Source organism: Oryctolagus cuniculus, chromosome 6, assembly GCF_051225735.1.
Source record: "Oryctolagus cuniculus isolate XC-2025 breed Fujian yellow rabbit chromosome 6, ASM5122573v1, whole genome shotgun sequence".
NCBI lineage: Eukaryota > Metazoa > Chordata > Mammalia > Lagomorpha > Leporidae > Oryctolagus > Oryctolagus cuniculus.
In genome coordinates, this window is record NC_142872.1 from 24,619,286 (window position 1) to 24,639,944 (window position 20,659).

Consider the following 20,659-nt stretch of genomic DNA (forward strand, 5'->3'; position numbering starts at 1 on the left):
GTTCGTGAGCTGTGCACAAGAAAGCAGCCATCCATGCAAGCCGTGTGGGCTGCCCCTCAAACCCCCTTTCTCTCTTTTCCTCGCACTGTGTGAAATCCTTGAGACGTGTTAGAGATGTTATGGTAGGCAGCAGGTCAAGTTATCTGCACATGTAGCTTTTTATACATTTTTCTTTGCAAAAGGAAATTTTTCATTAAATAAATCCTCCCCAAATAAATGGTTTGTAAAAACAAAAGTCTATTTGTTTTGAAATTGCACACAAGAAACCAAGCTTCAACAATCTCTCTCATTATTTGAGTTCTGCCTGAGAAGAGAAATTTACCTATAGTCACTGATTTCCCTCACGATAAGCCTTTAAAAAATCAAGTTGCCTGTGGAGTGTACACATCAGTGAGGTGTAGACGTTTGTCACGAGGTGCCTTCAATGCATGTGTCCCTGGACCGGTTACCCTTTGTTTCGTATCCCCTCCTTAGTGTCTTTTTTTTTCTTTTTCTTTTCTTTATTTTTTTTTAATAGTTCTCTTCATCCAAACTCCTGAACCTTAAGGCTTGTAGAAATTGGTTGCTTTTAGTTACACCGGTACCGCTTGACTGAGTGTGCCATTTTTTCTCCCCTGTGCAAAGCAGAAATTTTAAACAAGTCTTGAATGAAATTAATTTTTCGCTAAAACTCTTGGCAAAATGGCTGGGATTTGGGGGTATTTTCTCAGCGCCACTGACGGGGAGCAGAAGAGCGGGGAGCGCGGCCGGCCAGCAGCCCGTGACTCGCGAGTTTTTCAGGAGGCATATTTCCTTACGTTAATGCCTTTGTAGATTCCATCGACATTCAGACATCAAAGGGCGCGCAATTAATAACGGGGCGTCTGGAGGGCCGCTCTCATGCTTCCGATGCTAAAGTGGCGAGCGACAGGAAAATCAGGTATTAGCCGGAATCATTTTTAAACAGCAGCCACGCAGGCTGGCTTCTCTTTTGTGCCTCTGCTCTCAGCAACGCCAGGGTTCATGTACAAAAGGTTGCCGTGGACGCGTTCCGTCTAGTGGACGAGTGAGTAAGAAATGATTTGTAGACCCAAGTTGTCTCTGTTGCTTCAAATAACCTTACTTTTTCTCAATACATGCAAACCCGGTTTTGTGCGCGCTTTTTTCCCTGGAAGCCCCACGTGAATGGAGACAGCAGACAGTCCTGAGAGGACCTGAATCTTGAGTTAATCCCCGCAGGGTCGCCTCTGTTTGTTTGCATTTTTCAAAATAAATGACTATTTTCTAGCGCTAGGATAATAGGGACTCTCTGCTTGCTGCAGCCGAAGGCGTCCTCCACGAGTTATTTATTTCCTGTCTTTTATGGTAGCCTGTTTATCTTTGCTGAAGTGATATATGTTACCCAAGCCCAAGTAATATAAGATAGGCAGGTAAGACTGTGTTTAAGCTCAGCAAAAATGTTCCCAAGAAATATGGTTCTCGGGGCTCTAAACACTGCAGCAGGTATAAAAACCTGCAACTTTTTAACAATAATTCTCATTTGAGTAGGTCAGATAATAAAGGCACGCTTGTTTCTGGGAAATTAAAAAAATGACATGAAGGGGGAAAGTATTTATTTGCTTTCTACATTGGTCAAATGACTAGTGGATATTAAAAACCTGTAAATAGACAGATGCAACCAATTCTCTTTCATTAACAAATATTGCCATTTCACAATAAACGCGTTGGAAAAAAGCAAGGCTGGGTTTCTGAGAAGTTGAAGTGCTGGGAGCTTGAGCCTGCTTAAATGTGAAAGAATTGATACTCTAATCGGCCAACGGAAAAAGAAACTCTTGTAAACCTTTAAAGAATGAACTGGAAATTTAAAGACTCTTTGGGCCGCGCAGGTAGCAAAGGCTCAGAGGGGCTCCGCGCAGGTTTCTGTGCCTTTGCCTCTTGCCCGGGGCTGCGCGGCCACCAGTTTTGTTTTGCTTCTGAGCGAAAGCTGGGGAGGGGGCAGCACACACAGTTAATCTGCAGCCGGGTCTACAGCGCCGTCAGCAAATATGTTCTAAGCTTATTATTTAATCGCGATTCCGGGGTAAGGCCATCATCCCCTTCCTAAATCCAAATAGAAAAGCTGCAGCCGTATTTGTTGAAACTGTCATGTTGAATTTGTGGCCCAGGTTGCTTGGCTGGGGCCGGCTGAGCCACAGGCTGGAGGCCGACCCCCGAGGCCGGCCGTGCAGGCTGCCGCGCACGGTCCCTGCCCGGCCGGCCTCGGCTTGTCTGCCTTGTGAAACCTTTTGATTGATTTGTTTGGTTGTGTTTTCCGAAGCGCCGCAGCGCGCGCTCGGTGTTCCACTCCATTAGTTGGGGTGCCCAGACTGGAAGTGGGCAGGTAGAGGGGCAGTTTCTGGAGACCTCGGCGGTGACCAGAGCAGAGCAAATCAAAGCTCACGGATTCCTCTCGCTGTCCGTGGCGGGGATGTCCGTGGCGGGGTTCCCTGAGCCGGCGCGGGGCTTCGGTGGTCGGAAACGTTAGTTGTTTAGGAGGAGGAGAAACTCCGGTTACCACCACGGTCTCCTAAAAATAAAATCAAATAAAATAACCCGTAATTTTGTCGTCGCTGCTTCGAGCAGGGCAGGCAGCCAAGCAGGGTCGGGGGCACCGGGCCCGGCCCCTCCACCAGCGCCGCGCCGCGCGGGCTTGCCCCTTGCAGGGACTTCCCGGGTGCCGCGCGCCCAGGGCGCATGGGCCCCGGCCCGTGGGGGGGAGGCCTGGATGGGGGCCGGCGGCCTGCGGCGCCGCGGCACAGCGAGGGCGAGGCGGGCTGGCACTCTGCTCTCGCGCTGCGGTTCCGGCTTTGTGCGGCGGCAAGAGAGCGACCTCGGCCTATGCGGGCTGCCGCGGGACCCGGCCCTGGCGCTCAGGTGAGCGCTCCCCGAAGCTCTCCTGCCACCTGTCGGCCGCCGGCGGTGCTGACGCGGCCCGCGAGCGACTTCGCGGCGACGGCACTGAGTGCCCTCGGCAAGGGCCTGTAGCCCGTTCCGGTAGCCCCTGGGCAGTCCCCAGCCCACCTGCGCAGGAAGGTGATGGTGCGGCCCGCGGAGGGAGGGAGGAGGGTGTCTCTGACAGCAGATTCCGGGGCGTCCCGGGTGCTGGTGAGCAGTGGCGCCCGCCCAGGGAGGGCCTGTGGACCCTGTGATTCGGTGACTCAGGGGCCTGTCTGGCGTGGGTTTTCTGGCCGCTGGACACCTGCACCCTCTCCATTGTTCTCAGGGTCTGGGTGGGAGGGAGGTGTAGGGGCTGGATCCCCTGCTCAGGAACGAGGGAGTGAGGGGCGCACGGAAGGAAGGGGCCTGCCTTCACTGGGTGATGTCCAGGGCCACCGTGTCCTGTGCAGTTGGGTGTCCAGGTTCCCCCACAGGCTGGCTTGGGTGCCTGCAGGCCAATGGTTCTGAGAGGCCATCTGTAGCACATAGGGGCTCTCAGTGGCCTTTGGGGCTCTGTGGCCCAATGTGACACAGCAGCCACGTTTCAGACTGGGGAGAAAACGGGACGTCCTTCTAGGTCCCCAGTGGGCTTGGGCCTGGCTCTGACAGGGTCCCACGCCGGGCAGTCACACTAAGTAGAGGCAGCGCTCGGGTTGCCGGTCCCAGGCCCGGTCGGAGGGCGGCTGAGGTCCCAGCTGCTGTTGGCGGGCTGGAGACCAGTGTTTCTTCATTCCATGGTCGTTTTATACACAAAGCCACGTCACTGGCAGCCCCACCCGCCGACGCCTGCTCGAGCACTAACCACCGTGGTCCAGGCCTCCGTATGCTGCATCTCACAGTCCCCTTGGGTGCCAGGCCACTTCCTCCTGGCCTTTGGGGAGGCCGGCCCGTCACACCCCGACACCCTTGCCGCGCCCGTGGAGCGGTGTTGGCTCCACAAGGCGAGGCTGCCTGTTCTTCCAGGCTGGTCTTGGCGGGGAGCTGACATGTTCTTCCCTCCCAGTCTCCAAGATCGTAGAGAGGGACGTTGGTGTTTGGCCAAAGGGCCGTCGGGACCACAGCCCTGAGGAGTTATTTTCTTAGTCTAGGGGCTCGTGTGCGCCCTGGACTGGGGCTCAGGGAGTCTTGTTTTTGCAGCTCACCTCATAATTTAGCCTAGAAAAACTGCTTTGGCGGGCTGCCTCCTGGGTGCCAGCTGCCTTTGGAGAGGTGCCCCATGGTCGGCAGCACAGGGCCTGTGCTTTCGGGAACTGCTGGGGGCTCATGGCGAGTCCTAGGTTGGCCAGCTGAGGTGGGAGAGGAACCCCACCCAACTGGGACCCTCATTTTTATGAAGTGGAAGGAATGGTAGGAAACTCGGTAAACTCGCCCCTCCCAGCCCTAGAAACGTGAATAGGAGACGAAGGAACCCCCCCACCGCCCCCGTCTGCCTGCCCCGGCGGCTGCATATTTACCCAGAGCACAAAGGCTGCCTCCCTCGGCCACCTCTCTTTGCTTTGCAGCCCCTGTGACAGAAATACATTAGTGGCTGAATGCGCCTTCGCACAATACTGTCCATCACACGGCACCGGGGGCCCACAGGTAGGACGGACTTCAAACACACCTGGCACAGCTGGCTCCTGCCTTTGTGCCTGCTGTGGCCACCAGCCTGCTGGCCCCCGTGGGCCCTACTCAGGGGCTCTGCAGGGGAATTCTCAGGCCGTCCAGCTGCCCTGGGGAGCAGTGGGGCGAGCTGTCAGGGAAGGAGCCGTCTCGGCTTGCGGGACTGAAGGAGCTCAGAGCTGTTCAGCCGAGACAGTGACTCGGGGAGCCTGGGCTCGCGCCTCGCCTTGAGCCGCAAATCGGTCAGTTGGTCCAGAGCCCGCAGCTGGTCACTGCTCACTGCCTCTTGGGAAGGCCTCAGGGGAGGGGACAGATGACTGAACTGCATGTGAACCGTCTCCCTGGTTTACTGCATCTGGAATTGAGAGACGGTCTGCAGACTTGTGGCAAAGAAGTGGTTGGCAGTCGCGGTCTCCCGCTGCTGTGCCCAGCAACCTTGGGATGGATCTCGGGTAGCAAGTTGCCCTATCTGGAGGGAGAATGAGTCCCGAGTCGCTCTCGGTCTTCCTCCCTAGCCGTCTCAAGTTCAGCTGTTTGAACTCTTCCTGTCCTCGGCTAACATATTCCAGAGGCCAGGGGAGACAAGACGTGGTGTGTGGAAAAGTCTTTTAAGTGGGAAGACGCTCGTTGGGGAGACGGGGCTGTTCAGGGAGACGTTGATGCTGTCCTGGTCCCCAGAGCTGAGAGGTGCTGAGGCTCTGGGGGCGCTTTGGGTTCGGGGCTGATAAGCCTGGTCTTTGTAAAACGCTGGGATCCTCTGTAATTATGAGTTAGGAAATTCACTGCAGTGTTTATCTGTCGAGGGAGGAGGAGGCAAAATGGGCTTGACGACTGTCAGTGGGGTCACTGCCTGTCAAACAATCTCTTAGGGGGTGTTTTCTCTGGCCATGGAGTGTCACTGCTGTTAGCCACTTAATCCCTGCGCGGGGCCTCGCTCTGGGTCACCCACTGCAGAGATAACTCGGCCCTGCTTTTCTGCCCTGTGACGGCAGCGCTGGCAGCCGAGTGCTGCTCTGCCTGCCGTGAGCAGGGCTCCGCTCGCAAAGCCCCAGTTCTTATTTATCCAAAGTTGCATCTTGACTTCAGATGGGATTCGAGATTGAGGATCGCCACAGATGTTTTGGGGAGGACTGAAGGACACGGTGAAGCTGTCATCACAGGGGTCAGGCCATCTACCTGAGTTTCTGTGTCCCCGCCTGTGTCCTATCCCCTGAACCTCTGCTCATTCTCCTTGGGTCATTTGGTGACCATCTTGCTGTGGGAGGGAACATTCTGGAACCAGCACAACAGCTGGAAGACATGGAAAATGTACGCTCCTTGCCTGCCTGTCCTGCCTTCTGCCAGTGCCTCCTGACCGAGCCGTGGGCGTACGGATGCCAGATGCGATCCAGCTAAATAAATCTCTGAGAACACACAGTAAAAGCAGTCTTGTGTTTTCCTTTTGTTTTCTGCACCAGAGCCGTTCTTGGTATATGAATGGTGTCAGGTACAATAATCCAGAATAAATCTCCAGGAAGAAAAATGCGTCTAAATGTGAATGATCGCTCGCTTCCCATTTGCCCACCCTCCCTCCCTCACCCGCCTCTGTCCTGGGTGAGTCACTGAGGGGCTGCTGACAGCTCCTATGGGCTGGCCAGGGGTGGGCGTGGGGGCAGTGATCCCAGGGCCTGGCTAAGGCCTGGGGTTGCTGCCAGATCAACACGGGTCACTGTGTTCCCCCTGCAGAGAGTTTTGGGTTTTTGCCCTCTGGGCCGAGTCCATGGTGGCTGAGGGGCAAAGCAGAGCCCACCCATTGATTCTAGGCCTTCTCCAGGGGAGCCTGTGTGTGTGCAGTTGCCAAGTGCATCTCTGTAAAGTCTGGAAGCACTTAAACCATCCATACTCCTCGGGCAGATTAAACTTGATCATTCTGAGGCCCTGGATGGCTGCCCTCCTCAGAACACCTGCTTGCTCACCGGTGAGGGGCAGGGCGGCAGGGCCGGAGGCCGGGCGAGAACACGGCGAGGGCACAAGACCCCTCGGCATTGAGAGACGTTTTGCCATGTCAGTGGCTGATCTGAGCCTGCCTTCCTCACTCCGTCTGCAGTGTGAGATGCTTGATCACACCCTGCGTTTGGGGTTGGGTGTGGTCAGGTCTCCTTAAATAACCTTTCACCTGGACGTTTTGGGGAAGGACGGGGCAGGACAGAGTGTTCTTCAGCTGCGATTTGTGTGATGTGTCTCGTGCTCAGCTTCCGACGGGGCGTCCCAGGCTGGAGTGGGGACACGTGCTGCCCTGTGCCCTTGGCGGTACTGCTCGCTGGGGTTTCCTGCCCAGGGGCCACGTGACTCCCACCCGGTACACTGTGTTCTCTCTTGGAATTGACGAGTGGTCCCTGGGGAGACACTGACTCTGCCCCTCCTCAAACACCACCCCGGGACTGGCTCCCCCTTAGGGTTTGCATTCTGAGGGAGGAGACTCCTTCCCCTTCCCCTCTTGCCCCTCCTCTCCTGCTGCTGACTCAGCGGTGTAGGCCCTCCCACTTGCTATGCATCACTGTCATGATTTGGATTCTGTGCCAGTTGGCCCCTGTAGAGCCGCGAGGTCCTCTGCGGGCTTGGCTCCTGTCTCCTTTGGCTGTGCTGCCATCATGGCTTTGAGTATTCTTTTGTAGCACTAACCAGTGGTTCCAGGCTCGTCTTGTACTTGCCCTGCCCTGAAGCCAGCCAATTTGCTAAGGAACCCCAGTTCCTGTTAGTGGAAAATGGTCCTTAGAAACCAAGATCTCAGGCCAGGTGTGCTCAGTGGTGCTGGAACGTCATTCCTTCAAGGCCCTTTTAAATCTGGGATGGATGCACACACACAGCCGTCCTAGCTTTGTGTTGGATTTATGCACACATGTGTTTGAAGTTACATATACGTGTTTGGGGAGTGCGGATCTGTATGCATTGAAGCTGTTGCACACATGCACGCTCTCCCCACACCTAGTCTTGGCTCCCAACACTGTCCTTCATTTCCTGAATCTCAGTCCTCCGTTGTGTACGACATAGAAGCCCCTGTGCTGTGCCAGTACACGAACTAGGCTAACAGACTTTGCCGTGGGCTTGTAGTACTTTGCCCTGTACAGTGAGGGTGTACACAGGTTCACTCTCCCTCATCCGACATGCCTGGGACTGAACATCTTTCAGGTTTTGGAGTATTTGCATAGAGACGTTGAGGTGCTCTGGGCACAAGACCCAAGTCTGGCCGGTGCCGCGGCTCACTAGGCTAATCCTTTGCCTTGCGGCGCCAGCACACCAGGTTCTAGTCCCGGTTGGGGCACCAGATTCTGTCCTGGTTGCCCCTCTTGCAGGCCAGCTCTCTGCTGTGGCCTGGGAGTGCAGTGGATGATGGCCCAAGTGCTTGGGCCCTGCACCCGCGTGGGAGACCAGGAGAAGCACCTGGCTCCTGGCTTCGGATCAGCGCGGTGCGCTGGCCATTGGAGGGTGAACCAAGGGCAAAAAGGAAGACCTTTCTGTCTCTCTCTCTCCCTGTCCACTCTGCCTGTCAAAAAAAAAAAAAAAAAAAAGTCTGCACACAGTGTTCATTCATATTTCATATTTGCCTTATGGACGTAGCCCGAGAGTAGATTTACACAACATCTAAAACAACTGTGGACGTGGGCCAAGGGTTCACGGTGTGGAGTTTCCCACTCAGGGCCTCATCTCAGTGCTCAAGATGGTTTGGATTTGGAGCGTTAGAGATTTTGAGGTTTTAGATAAGGGATGCTCAACCTGCACCCAGTGGGCTTGGCTCAAAAATTACTTGAATTCGTTCTTCGCTTTTCTCTTTGGCATGGTTCTCAGCTGGGGTTTGTCGGATGTGTTTTCGTGATTCCATTCATCTGAAATACAGTTGGGTTCGTTTGCCTGTTGGCTTTCAATTTTACTGCTTGGTTCCCCTCATCCTTGTTGATTTATCTTTGATCCTGTAGAATGTGAACAAGATTCCAAAAGTCAGAGCCATACAGCAAGTCCACTTGGAACGGTGTCTGACTTAATTCTCTCTCCTCCCCCTCTCCCCAGAGGTAACCAATTTTATTTTTTCCTAGTTTTTCCTTCTTGTGTTTCTGTTTTGGAAAAATAAGTAAACATGCATTTTCCTGTTTCCGCTTTCTTACACAAAAGGTCGTGGCCTCTGTAAAGTTTTTGCGCCTTGCTTTTTCTGCTTAATAGTATATGCTAGAAATCACTTCAGCCAGCTCTTGGAGTTCTTTGTCATTCTTTGTGTAGTAGTGTGCTATTGTGTTGTATGTAACATAGCTCTCCCTGCCCAAGCTGGTTGCCTGTATTTGAAAGCATGGGGAGTCTTAGGTAGATTCCAGTGTTGTGATGCAGTGAACAACTTGTATGCATGTCCATTCTTGTTGGAGGTATATCTTCAGGGTAACCCCTGAGATGCAGGATTGCAGGATCAAGTGAACTTGAGATTTTTCTTATACTGTCAGTTCCTCTTCATGGGGTTGGAAAAATACACTCCCACCAGTGATGGCTGAAAATACCTGTTTGCTCCTGACTTTGTGGGCTGATTGTCAAGATTTTGACTTTGTGCCAATCTGATGGGCAAGAAATGGTAACTAAGAGAGGATTTAATTTGCATTTCTTTTATTATGTGCAAAGCTGAACATGTTTTTCATAGGTTTCAGAGGCATTTCAGTGTCTTTTTGGTGAGTTGTCTGTTTTTGGTCTCATTTCCGTATGATTTTACACTCCTTTTTGAGTGTATTATCTCCTTATCTGTGATATTTGAGTGATATTGCAAGTATTTTCTCCCAGTTTGATGTTTGTCATTTGATTTTGCTTGTGGTAGTTTTTTTTTTTTTTAATTTATTTGACAGATAGAGTTAGACAGTGAGAGAGACAGAAAGGTCTTCCTTCTGTTGGTTCACCCCTGAAATGGCCACCATGGCTAGAGCTATGCCGATCCGAAGCCAGGAGCCAGGTGCCTCCTCCTGGTCTCCCACACAGGTGCAGGGGTCCAAGCACTTGGGCCATCCTCCACTGCACTCCTGGGCCACAGCAGTGAGCTGGACTGGAAGAGGAGCAACCGGGACTAGAACCCGGCGCCCATATGGAATTCTGGCACCACAGGCGGAGGATTAACCAAGTGAGCCACGACACCGGCCCTGCTTGTGGTGTTTTTAATATTCAAAAATTTAAAAAATGTAGCCAGTTACAATTTTTCATTGATTTCATTTGAATTTTGTTTCATAATTAGAATTGCTAGACGAAGTTACAGAAATTTTACTTTTTCTTTTTTTTTAGTACTAGTATGGTTTATTTTTCTGCACTTAGACATCTAGTTCTTTTGGCGTTTATTTTTATGTATGCTTTTCTGTGTCTGTCCAACATACCTGCACCATTTATTTTAAGATCATTTTAACTCAATTGACTTGAGATACCACCTTTTTTAAAAATATATTAGATTTCTATAGATAGTTGGGTTTATTTCCTGACTTAAAATTCTATTCCACTGGTCTATTCTTTAAAACTGTTTTGTTTATTTGAGAGGCCAAGGCAGAGAGTGAGCGAGCGAGAGAGATTGAGAAAGAGAGCATGAGAGAGAGTGCGCACTCTCATCTGCTGGTTCACTCCCCAGATGTGTGGCTAGGGCTGGGTCAGGCCCACACTGAGAGCTGGGGACTCACCCTGGGTCCCCATGTGCATGACAGAGAGCCAAGTACTGAGCCATTACCTGCTGCCTCCCAGGGTGCACAGTAGCAGGAAGCTGAGCTCAGGGGCCGGCGCTGTGGCGCAGGAGGTTCATCCTCTGCTTGTGGTGCCAGCATCCTATATGGGTGCCGGTTCGAGTCCTGGCTGCTCCTCTTCCAATCCAGCTCTCTGCTATGGCCTGGAAAAGCAGTAGAAGATGGCCCAAGTCCTTGGGCTCCTGCACCCGTGAGGGAGACCCGGAAGAAGCTCCTGGCTCCTGCCTTCTGATTGGTTCAGCTCTGGCCATCGTGGCCATTTGGGCAGTGAACCAGTGGATGGAAGACCTTTCCCTCTGTCTCTCCCTCTCACTGTCTGTAACTCTACCTCTCAAATAAAATGTTTAAAACAAACAAAAAAAAAATGGAAAAAGAGTGGAGCTCAGACTTGAGCCTGGGCACTGTGGGGTGGGGGTGGGAATGGGGGTCCCAGGCAGCACCTTCACTGCCAGGCCAAATGCCTGCCCTGTCTGTCTCTCTGTGAGTTACTACCACACTCTTACTCATAATTTTTTTTTTTTTTCAGGTCTGACTGTTTATTGTGGGCAGGGGCTCAGGAGCTCTTGGTGGGGTGGGTGCGCTTCCTCTTCACCATCATGGGCTTCTGGCTGCGCAGGATGGCGCTGGCTCTGCGGATGGCGGCCATGCGCAGATCGGGGCGGTACTTGTTCTTGTGAATCATGTGCCGGATGCTGCTGAGCGTGGCCCGGGCGTTCTTGTTGATGGTGGTGCGCACGTACGAGGTGGCCGGCTTCTGCTGGCCGGATCTGCGCTTCATGACCACCACAACGCCCTTGCCGTCGGCAGCCGGCTCCACGCCCACGGTCTTGCGGTGGATAAGCCTGTTGTAGCGGAACGAGTTGTGGGCCTTCAGGTTGTTGGGCTCTGTGCTGTACATCTGCTTGTTCCTCTTGATCAGGAAGCTGGAACAGTTGCGCACGACCATCCACTGCAGGTGCGCGGACATGGCGGCGGCTCCTCACGCGGAGGCTGCCGGAGACGGAAAGAGGGCTCTTACTCATAATTTATAGAGGCTTTTTTTTTTTTTTTTTTTGACAGGCAGAGTGGACAGTGAGAGAGAGAGACAGAGAGAAAGGTCTTCCTTTGCCGTTGGTTCACCCCCTGCAGTGGCCACTGCGGCCAGAGCGCTGCTGCCGGCGCACCGCACTGATCCGAAGCCAGGAGCTAGGTGCTTGGTCTCCAATCCGGGTAGGGCCCAAGCACTTGGGCCATCCTCCACTGCACTCCTGGGCCACAACAGAGAGCTGGACAGGAAGCGGAACAACCTGACAGAATCCGGCGCCCCAACCAGGACTAGAACCCGGTGTGCCAGCACCGCAGGCAGAGGATTAGCCTGTTGAGCCGCGGCACTGGCCGAGGCTTTGTTAACTTTAAAAATACCTGGTGCACCAGTTGCCTTGTTCCAGCTTTCCTTTTTTAATATTTTCCCAAATACACTTGGAAGTTAACACTTCCATATGAAGCTTACCAACTACTTCTCAAGTCCAGAATTACCGATGGGATCAAGTTAAGCTTGTTGATGAACTGAGTGCTGAGACGTGGTGACCCTGTGTCTTCCGTTTACTCGTCTGCTCTGTGTTTTTTAGGAGTATGTTACAGTTTTCTGTGCTCAGGTTTTCAGTATTTCTTGTTCAATTTATTCCTAATGATTTTGTATTTTTCCGTGACAGTTGGAAGGAAGGTTTCTCTTCGCTGGTGTCTTGTAGTTACTTTCTATGCTTGTGAGAGCTGTCACCGTCTTGAGCTAATTTTATATCCTCCTATGTTGCTGAATTATTGTTTGACATGGTTCAGTGGCTTCCAGTACGTGATCTGGGGTTCCTTGGGGGTTTCTAAGGTTGTTTTAGGGGGCTCACAATACTAAAACCATTTTTCACTGGTTATCAGACAGTTTGCCTGTTTAACTTTGCTTCTCTCTTGAGGGTACGGTGGAGTTTTCCAGAGACTACGTAGTGTGTGATGGTACAACAGACTGAGCACAGCAGCAGATCTGGAAATCCATGAGGTCCAACAACGAGGAAATGTACACAAGTGTGAAATGCGTCGTTATTCTTACCGAGCATTTTTCTTTATGGTTTTTTAAAAAATATACCATTTATAGTAACAGGTTTATTGTTACTTTTGAATGGATTAAACATGTATAATCTTCTGCTTTAATGTTTAGTAATTATCAAAGTTATCAATAGCTATAAACCACAAAAACTCTTTGAAGTTTTCAACAACTTTTAAGGATGTGACATGGTTTTGAGATAGATTTTTTAAAAAGATTATTAATTTTTTGAGAGAGAGAGATCTTCCATCTGCTGATTCACCCCCCAAGTGGCCGCCGCAATGACCAGGACTGGGCCAAGCCAAAGCCAGGATCCAGAAGCTTCACAGAGTCTCCCACATGGTGGCAGGGGCCCAAGATCTTCCACTGCTTTTCCCACGCCATTAGCAGGGAGCTGGATTGGAAGTGGAGCAGCTGGGATAGGAACTGGCACCTGGAAGGGATGCCAGGGTCTGCAGGTGGCAGCTTTACCTGCCACACCAAAATGCTGGCCCCAGAAGCTTTTTACAGGTTCTGAATGTCACCATTCTTTAAGTTTTCTAGGTAGACCACCACATCCCCTCCTATAGAGTAGACTTCCATTCTTTTCTGATTCTCAAGCCTCTTGCTCCTGTTTGTCTGGTTACATTAGATAATACTTCCTGTGCAGTCTTAGTGATGGAACACTGGGTATCTATACCTTGTTCTTTCCCTTAGTGAGAATGTCTTTATGGTTTCCCATTAAGGAAGGTACTGAGATACTGGCTTAGCGCTGTGTGTTAGGATCCTGAGACCCATCCTTATTTGATCCTAACTCTTTAGTTAAATGTATTTGACGATCACCATCATTGCTTCTGCTGCAGCTCCCCTGGGGATCTCTTGGTTGGATGCAGCTTCATTGGGTGAGGGCTGGATATTAAATTGTTGGCTTATAATCTCCTTGCATGAGTGCCTTGGAAATGCTGCTCCCCTCTTGGCCACCTGTGTACTGTTCTGAGAAGTCTTGTGTCAGCTTAAATTTCTTACCTGAAGAACAATTTGATCTTTTTGCCTGGAGGTCCCTGGAACTTTGTGTTCATTAAAGTGTAGTAGTTTTACTAGGGTGCATCTCTGATTTGATTATTCCAGATCAATTTTTCAAGGCACACAATAATAGGGCTTTTTGGTGTTGATTTAGGATTTATCTTATTTTACCTTGTATTTTGCAGTATTTGTTCCATTGTTGTATTTCTCAGTGTTTGCTCCATGGCTTTGGTCTTCATGGACTCCAATTATACATAGTGTGGACCTTCTTTGCCTTCTTTATCAACTACTCTCTGATCTGTTTGGCTTTCTTAATTTTGTTTTATTTTTCTTAATGTCTCGTTGAGTTTTCATTTGAATCTGTTCTCTCTTGGATGCCTTGTGATTGATTTTTCATGTCAGATAGTTTTGAGCTTTTTTTTCCAATTTATTTCCTGAAATCAATCAACTCTGCATTTCTTGATTTTTAAATGTTCTTTTTCATTCTTAGTTTTTAATTTGGATTCTAGTGTTTTATAATTTTCCAGTGCTTGCTTCTTCATATTTTAATCAGCTTGGCATGTTATAGTTTTGATATTTTTGCAATTTATTTTCTGAAATTGTTCCGCTCTGATGTGTTTCTTCATGATTTTTGAAAATTCTATTTTTAGTTTTTGCTTATGATTCACGTTTTTATTAAATCTCCCAATGCTTATTTTACATTTAGATCAGTGTGGAATCTTAGGTTGCATTTTACGGTGGGAGGGGTGAGGGTTCCTTGAGCTGAAACGTGGGACTCAGGTTTATCTTTGCTTCTTGCAGTAGCTGAGGCTGGAGCTGGTTTCCCCCATTCCTAAGCAATTTGTTGACAGTGCTATTTCCAGAGTGCCCTCTTCTGGCAGTGTTGTGAAGTGCAGCTCACAAAACCCTGTACCCAGGGAGGTGAGGGTTGGTGTCTTGTTTCCCTAATTGCTTCTTTAGTGCTAATTTCTTGGGGAGGGACACGTTTTCTCTGTTTCTTCTACTCCGAAAAGAAGTACTGTTCTGATCTTGCCACCACCGACCCTGCTCACCTTCAGGTAGCTTCCTTGCAGCTGGTCCTGTGGGCAGCTGGGTGTCTGGTTTCTGTTGCTTATGGTGCATCCTGTGTTGGACTCTTCCTTCCTGGGTGATTGTGTGCTCATCCACATTCCCCACTCCACTCTTTTCCTTCCTTGTAGTTTCTTTCTTTCTTTCTTTCTTTTTTTTTTTTTTTTTTTTTTTTTTTTTTTTTTTTTTGGACAGGCAGAGTGAACAGTGAGAGAGAGAGACAGAGAGAAAGGTCTTCCTTTGCCGTTGGTTCACCCTCCAATGGCCGCCGCGGCCGGTGCACCGCGCTGATCTGAAGCCAGGAGCCAGGTGCTTCTCCTGGTCTCCCGTGGGGTGCAGGGCCCAAGCATTTGGGCCATCCTCCACTGCACTCCCTGGCCACAGCAGAGAGCTGGCCTGGAAGAGGGGCAACTGGGACAGAATCCGGCGCCCTGACTGGGACTAGAACCCCGTGTGCCCGCGCCGCAAGGCGGAGGATTAGCCTAGTGAGCCGCGGCTCTGGCTCCTTGTAGTTTCTTAAGACGTCCCTTTCCTGCTCCTGCCTGCCACAGACCCACGGGAGCAGGCACTTTGCTGGAACTTGGTGGGTGCTCCGGTCAGTACAGGCAGCTTGAACCTCATGGCATCATCTCATTGCTGGTGATGCCGTAGTCATGGCTCACATGTGGACTTTTTGTTTGTCTGCTTTTCCCCTTATTAATCTTCCTTTATTATTAATTTTTTTAAGATAGGAAGAGAGGTTTGGACATTTGGTGCTGATAAGACTTGCAAATGTGTCAGTCATGCTTTCGTTTATTGTTTCAGTGGGAGAAATGCCCCCTGGCGGGAGCTTTCAGAGATCTCTCCTTGCAGAATAGGAGACAGGGGACCCCAGGGGAGGAAGTGTGCCTCCTGCAGGAGCCATTTCCACGCTGGCTTTCTGCAGCATGATTTAAAGGCTCCTCTCCTCTTCTTTGCTGGCCACTGGCATATGAAGTGTCAGTAATTGTTTATATGCCTAAAAGTACCCTAAGCGCTTAGATTTTTCCTGCTTATAGGTGGTTTCTGTCCAAGCTGCTGCCTCCTCTGACCTCTCCAGGTGAGAACAGCCATGGCTCTTGCATGGGTGCTGCTGACCAGGGAGCCGCAGCATCAGGAGACGGCCTTTCTAATGAGGGACAGTACACTGCTGCTTTCGCTGTCTCCAGGAGTTGTTTCCTAGGGCTTTTGTTACTGAATTTCCAATAAGTGTTTCTTAAAACTGAGAATGCTGTAGGCAACGAGTTCTTGACTAAGACACAACAGCTGTTAGCCTTCCAAGAGAATGAGTTTATAAATTGGACCATGTTAAGCTCTCATGCAATTCTTCACCGAAGGACACCAGCAGGTGTAAGAAACAGCAAGCTGCAGGAAAGAGGACCCCTGCAGAAACCCCATCTGACAGCTCATTTTCAGAATCATAGCTGTATAGCTTGATAAGAAAAAGTAGAGAACCCACTAGAAAATTTACCAAAGACTTGCAAAGATACTCCATGGAAGGATATGCAAATGGCCAAAACATGTGAAAAAGTGTTCCACTTCTTGGGTCATCAGGGGGATGCAAAATGGAAGTGCAGTAAGATACTCTGCATGGCCACAAGCATAGACTGGGAAACCAGTCCCTCCCGGCAAAACCCAAGTGCTACAGGGGATGTGGAATGCCCCACATCTTGAATGCATTGGGTAACCATTTGTCAGCGTCTGTCTGGACTCAACACACATCTTCTTACCCTGCAGATGTTTCCTTCTAGATGCAAACACAGGCAAAACGCACACACAGGAGCCTCAGAAGATGCATGCTACCATGTCCATATCAACACCACTCTTAACACAGATTCCCATCTGGGGTAGAATGGATGAGTGGATGGTGGCATGGATCCACACGCTGGCATCCTGTACTGGAATGAAAGGGAGCAGTCTACAGCTCTATGGAACATTGTGGAATGGCTCTCAAACACAGAGTCATGCTTTGAGAAAAATTTAAATACAAAAAAACAAAGAACACAGGCTGAGAGAAAGCCAACAGCTGATGCCTGGATACCAGGCTTTGTATCAATGAGAGTGCCCGCCTTCAGGACAGGTGGGCAGCAATGCCATGTGCGGTTGGCCTCTGGCCTGCTGGAGGGCCAGCCCAGGCACCTGGCTCCCTCAGAGCACAGGAGACAGAAGAAGCCATCAGCTGGATGTAAGCTAAGTGGTAGGTTCTCTTCGCCCCCAGAGGTCCTCCCTTGGAGAGTACCCTTAGTTCTTGATTAAATCTGAGTTGCCCAGGCAGTGTAGGAATGCAGTGTCTTGTAAGGTGCGGATACAGGATGTTTTGGATTTGCTTTAAAATATTGCAGAGGTGGGGAGCAGATGAGACTGTGAGCCAAGCCAAATCGGCTGTAAGTCGGTGGCGCTGAAGCTGAGTGACGGAGGCCTGGGCCTCGCCTGGCTCTGCTGCCTCCATTCATGCCTGAAATTCCCACGGTAAGGAGGAGACACAGGAGCCAGCGTTTCTGCAAGGGCTGTACTCACCTTCTGTCTGTAGGCTTCAGGCGTGAGGGCCCGCCCCTCATCCCTCGCTGCCACCCCATGGAACCGCTGCTGTCAGCGGGAGGAAACACATGGCATGCTCTGAGGAGGGTGGTTGGGGGAGGTTTACCTGCAGGGACAGCATGGATCCTGGTGGGCCAGGCAACCCAGAAAGCACAGGGCAGCCACCCAGGGCTTGCTCCAGCGGGAAGCTGTGCTGCAGACTTGCAGGGTGCAGCAGGCACCTGTGTCCTTTGGCTGAGGGAGGTGGTTGGCATCCAGACATCCACAGGGAGGAGCTCAGGGCTCTAGTGTGTGCTTACCTATCCTCTTGGTCTGCTGGCATGCCCCCTGTCACAGGCTGACCACCCAGGGCATGGAGCAGGTGCAGAAGGGCAGAGCATCCTCCAGGGCGAGCGTTTTGCTGTGTGTTTTTCTGTGCATTGATGTGTGCACTTGTGAGTGCAGAGAGTCTGGTGTTGTTCTCACTGCTTATTGAAGCCCTCATGGGGTCACTGTGCTGGCAAATCATGATCAGCCTTGCTCTCTGCTCGTGGCTGATGGTACTTCTCAGTGTAGACCTATTGGTGCCCCTTGACAAGAACTTATGTTACCACAGACTGCTGTCTTCACTCGGGGAACACCCTTGCCATTTGGGGAGCATTGAGGCGTCGCCATTTGCAATACGGTGTTCCCCTGGCGTCTCGTGCATAGCTGAAAGATTTTTGTGTTGTAATAAGAGGCTGTTGCGGCCGGCGCCGCGGCTCACTAGGCTAATCCTCTGCCTTGCGGCGCCGGCACATGGGGTTCTAGTCCCGGTTGGGGAGCCGGATTCTGTCCCGGTTGCCCCTCTTCCAGGCCAGCTCTCTGCTGTGGCCAGGGAGTGCAGTGGAGGATGGCCCAAGTACTTGGGCCCTGCACCCCATGGGAGACCAGGAGAAGTACCTGGCTCCTGCCATCGGATCAGCGCGGTGCGCCGGCCGCAGCATGCCACCCGCGGCGGCCATTGGAGGGTGAACCAACGGCAAAAGGAAGACCTTTCTCTCTGTCTCTCTCTCTCACTGTCCACTCTGCCTGTCAAAAAAAAAAAAAAAAAAAAAAAAAAAGCTGTTGCAAGAAATTCATGGAAAACGTATATTATGAGAAAACACTGTGTGGATTGCAAATGATTTTTTACTCAAAGTTATCATCTAATTCTGTTTTCACATGACCTTGTTGAAGTACTCACATACATGCCCAGAAAGCCCAGATTTGGGGCAGCTGGGAGCTGTGGGAGGCGAGTCGGTGCAGGAGGTGATGAGGCCGGATCGGGTGTTGGAGAGCTTGGGTCTGAGGTTCGTCTTTGGCTTTGTCTTGCCTTACATTGTGAGCTTGGGTGAGTTGCTGAGCTTCTCTGAATCTCACGTTTTTGAAGATTTATTTATTTGAAAGGCAGAGTTACAGAGAGGCAGGGGGAGAGAGAGAGAGAGAGAAGACTTCTACCCACTGGTTCACTCACCAAATGGCCGCAATGGCAGGAGCTGCTCCCACCCAAAGCCAGGAGCCAGGAGCTGCTTCTGGGTCTCCCACACGGGTGCAGGGGCCCAAGGTCTTGGGACATCTTCCACTGCTTTCCCAGGCCACAGCGGAGAGCTGGATTGGAAGTGGAGCAGCCAGGACTTGAATTGAAACCATATGGGATGCCAGCGCTGCAGGTGATGGCTTTACCTGCTATGCCACAGTGCTGATCACTGAATCTCTTTCTCATTGGCAAACAGAGGGTGATCCTCATGGCTGCTGCAGCTGCCCCGCAGGTTTGTTGCGAGGATTCCCTGAGACGAGGGGTGAGAAAAGGTATCATGAGAGTCCACATGGCTGCAGGATGGCCCTCTCGACACTGACCTCTCGTCTGGCCAGGACAGGAAGGGCTTTGGTGGTGACAGTGCCCCCTCAGGGTGTGCTCCTATTCCGGCTCCTCCCTGCAGCGGTGACGGTGGGAGTGCCACCCTGTGCCCAGCCCGAGCCCTGCCCAGAGTCACAGGGCCGTCCCAGACCAGGGACCGCCTGCACCTGCATGAGGGCCTGTCTTTGCCCTCAAACTCCTTTGTTCTGGGAGCCTGAGTGGCTCTGGAAGTGGGCTTTTCTAGCCGTGGTGAACAGCAGCAGCCACTCTTGGTTGTGTTCTGATTGAGGTCAGAGGGGCAGCACCTCTCCCCATGGGGCACCGTGCAAGGTGCTCCGAGCACACCGTGTCACCCAGTTCCTGTGACGACACTTTTGTGCCATCACCATCTCCATTCTGCACAGGAGGAAATCCAGCCTGGAGGGTTTAGGCCATGCGGCAGTGGGCGCGTAGTTAGATAGACAGAGGTACTGCTCAAACGCATCTCCCATCTCCCATCTCCCATCGGCTGGATCTGGGCCAACAGGCTCTGTGCCCTTGGCTCAGCGGGGCCTCCTCTGCCACTTCTCTGACCTTGGTTTCTTGGCTGGGTTCTGGCTGTACCGTTTCCTATCCGTGGTGCCTTATTCCCTGGCAAACCATGACTGAGTTTGCTGTTCTGTCCTCCCTCCCTGGAGTGACTGGGGCAGAGCACGTACACAGTAGGAGCTTAGCAAATGCTGGTTGCTGGCACAGCACCCACAGGGGCTGTTTGCAAGCCTGGTGGACCCTGGCAGGCCAGAAAGGTGGCACTGGCCCTCTGCGGATGCTCTCAAAGATGAGTAAGGCTGGAATCATGAGCCCCTGGCAGGCTGATTTGGACTCCACAGCGAGCCTCGCTCTGGCCTTTGAAGAGCTGAGAGCTACCTATGTCCTCCAAATGGAGCTGGACATGGTGGTCAAGGACTACACTGGCCAAGAGGCTCCAGCTCCAGGGGCAGCTGGCGCTAGGCAGGTGGAAGTTGGCAGCAGTCTTGTGGCAAGCGCTGCAGTGCCATTCTCTGTTGGTCCCTGGCTGGTCTCTGTGAGGGAGCAGGGGCTGGCCTGGCTTGTACCCCATCCTGCCTCCCAGCTGGGGCCCCTGCCCCCGATTCATGTGGTTGGTGATGATCCTGATTGTCAGCCTCTGAGGCAGCTCATCCGCTCTTTCATCGCTCCCTGCCCCGCCCCGCCCCGCCCAGTCTGCAGATTGTTAGTTTGTATCTGGAGTGCAGCCTGAGGAACACAGGAGGCAGTGGTTGAGCCCTCCTTGGGGCACACCGTGAGCAGGACAGATGCGGTCCCTGCCTTACTGGGCCGGCATTTCTCTGCAGAGGGGAGCACGACTGGACGAAACACAGAGAGGAGGGGCAGTGACAGATGGTGAAGAGTGCCGTTAAAGAAAGGACAGGGGGTGGAGGTTAAGAGGAGGGACCTGGTGCAGAGAGAGTGGCTTCTCCCAGGACGCGACTTCGGAGCTGAGGCCGAATCTAGTTTGGCCTGTCTCAGGAGCCCACGGTGGTCTTTGCCTTAGTGTGGCGTGGTATGGCCTGGTGGCAGTCTCTACGCTCTGCCAAGCGGTTTCCCGGAGTCCTGCACGCTCTCCTCGCCACCAGCTCAAGGTGCACCTCCCAGCCTGCAGCTTCAGCTTCCCTTGGGGTGGTTGTTGTGTGTCTTTTTTTTTTTTTTTTTTTTTTTTAATTCAAGTGGCAGACACATTCACACAAATGCAGGGTGTTGAGTACAGAGAGGGAGAGGGAGACAGCTTCCATCTAATGGTTCTCTCCCCAGACTTCGGCATCA

At 51.8% G+C, this 20,659-nt stretch overlaps 1 long non-coding RNA gene and 1 pseudogene across 9 annotated transcripts in view; one reads left to right on the top strand and one right to left on the bottom strand.

Moving 5' to 3' along the window:
* Positions 1–20,659, top strand: part of LOC103347871 (uncharacterized) — a 190,317-nt gene that overhangs the window by 67,886 nt on the left and 101,772 nt on the right. Inside the window, exon 3 of one of the 8 annotated variants that reach the window (XR_016236127.1) lies at positions 11,343–12,356. The exons of the other annotated variants lie outside the window; for them this stretch is intronic. This is a non-coding gene — a long non-coding RNA (uncharacterized LOC103347871). Of the gene's footprint in view, positions 1–11,342; positions 12,357–20,659 lie in introns of those variants that run through there. 8 annotated transcript variants of the gene reach the window in all.
* Positions 10,816–11,291, bottom strand: LOC149126057 (large ribosomal subunit protein eL28 pseudogene; annotated as a pseudogene). Its single transcript, XR_016236118.1, has one exon. The product of XR_016236118.1 is annotated as a large ribosomal subunit protein eL28 pseudogene (transcript).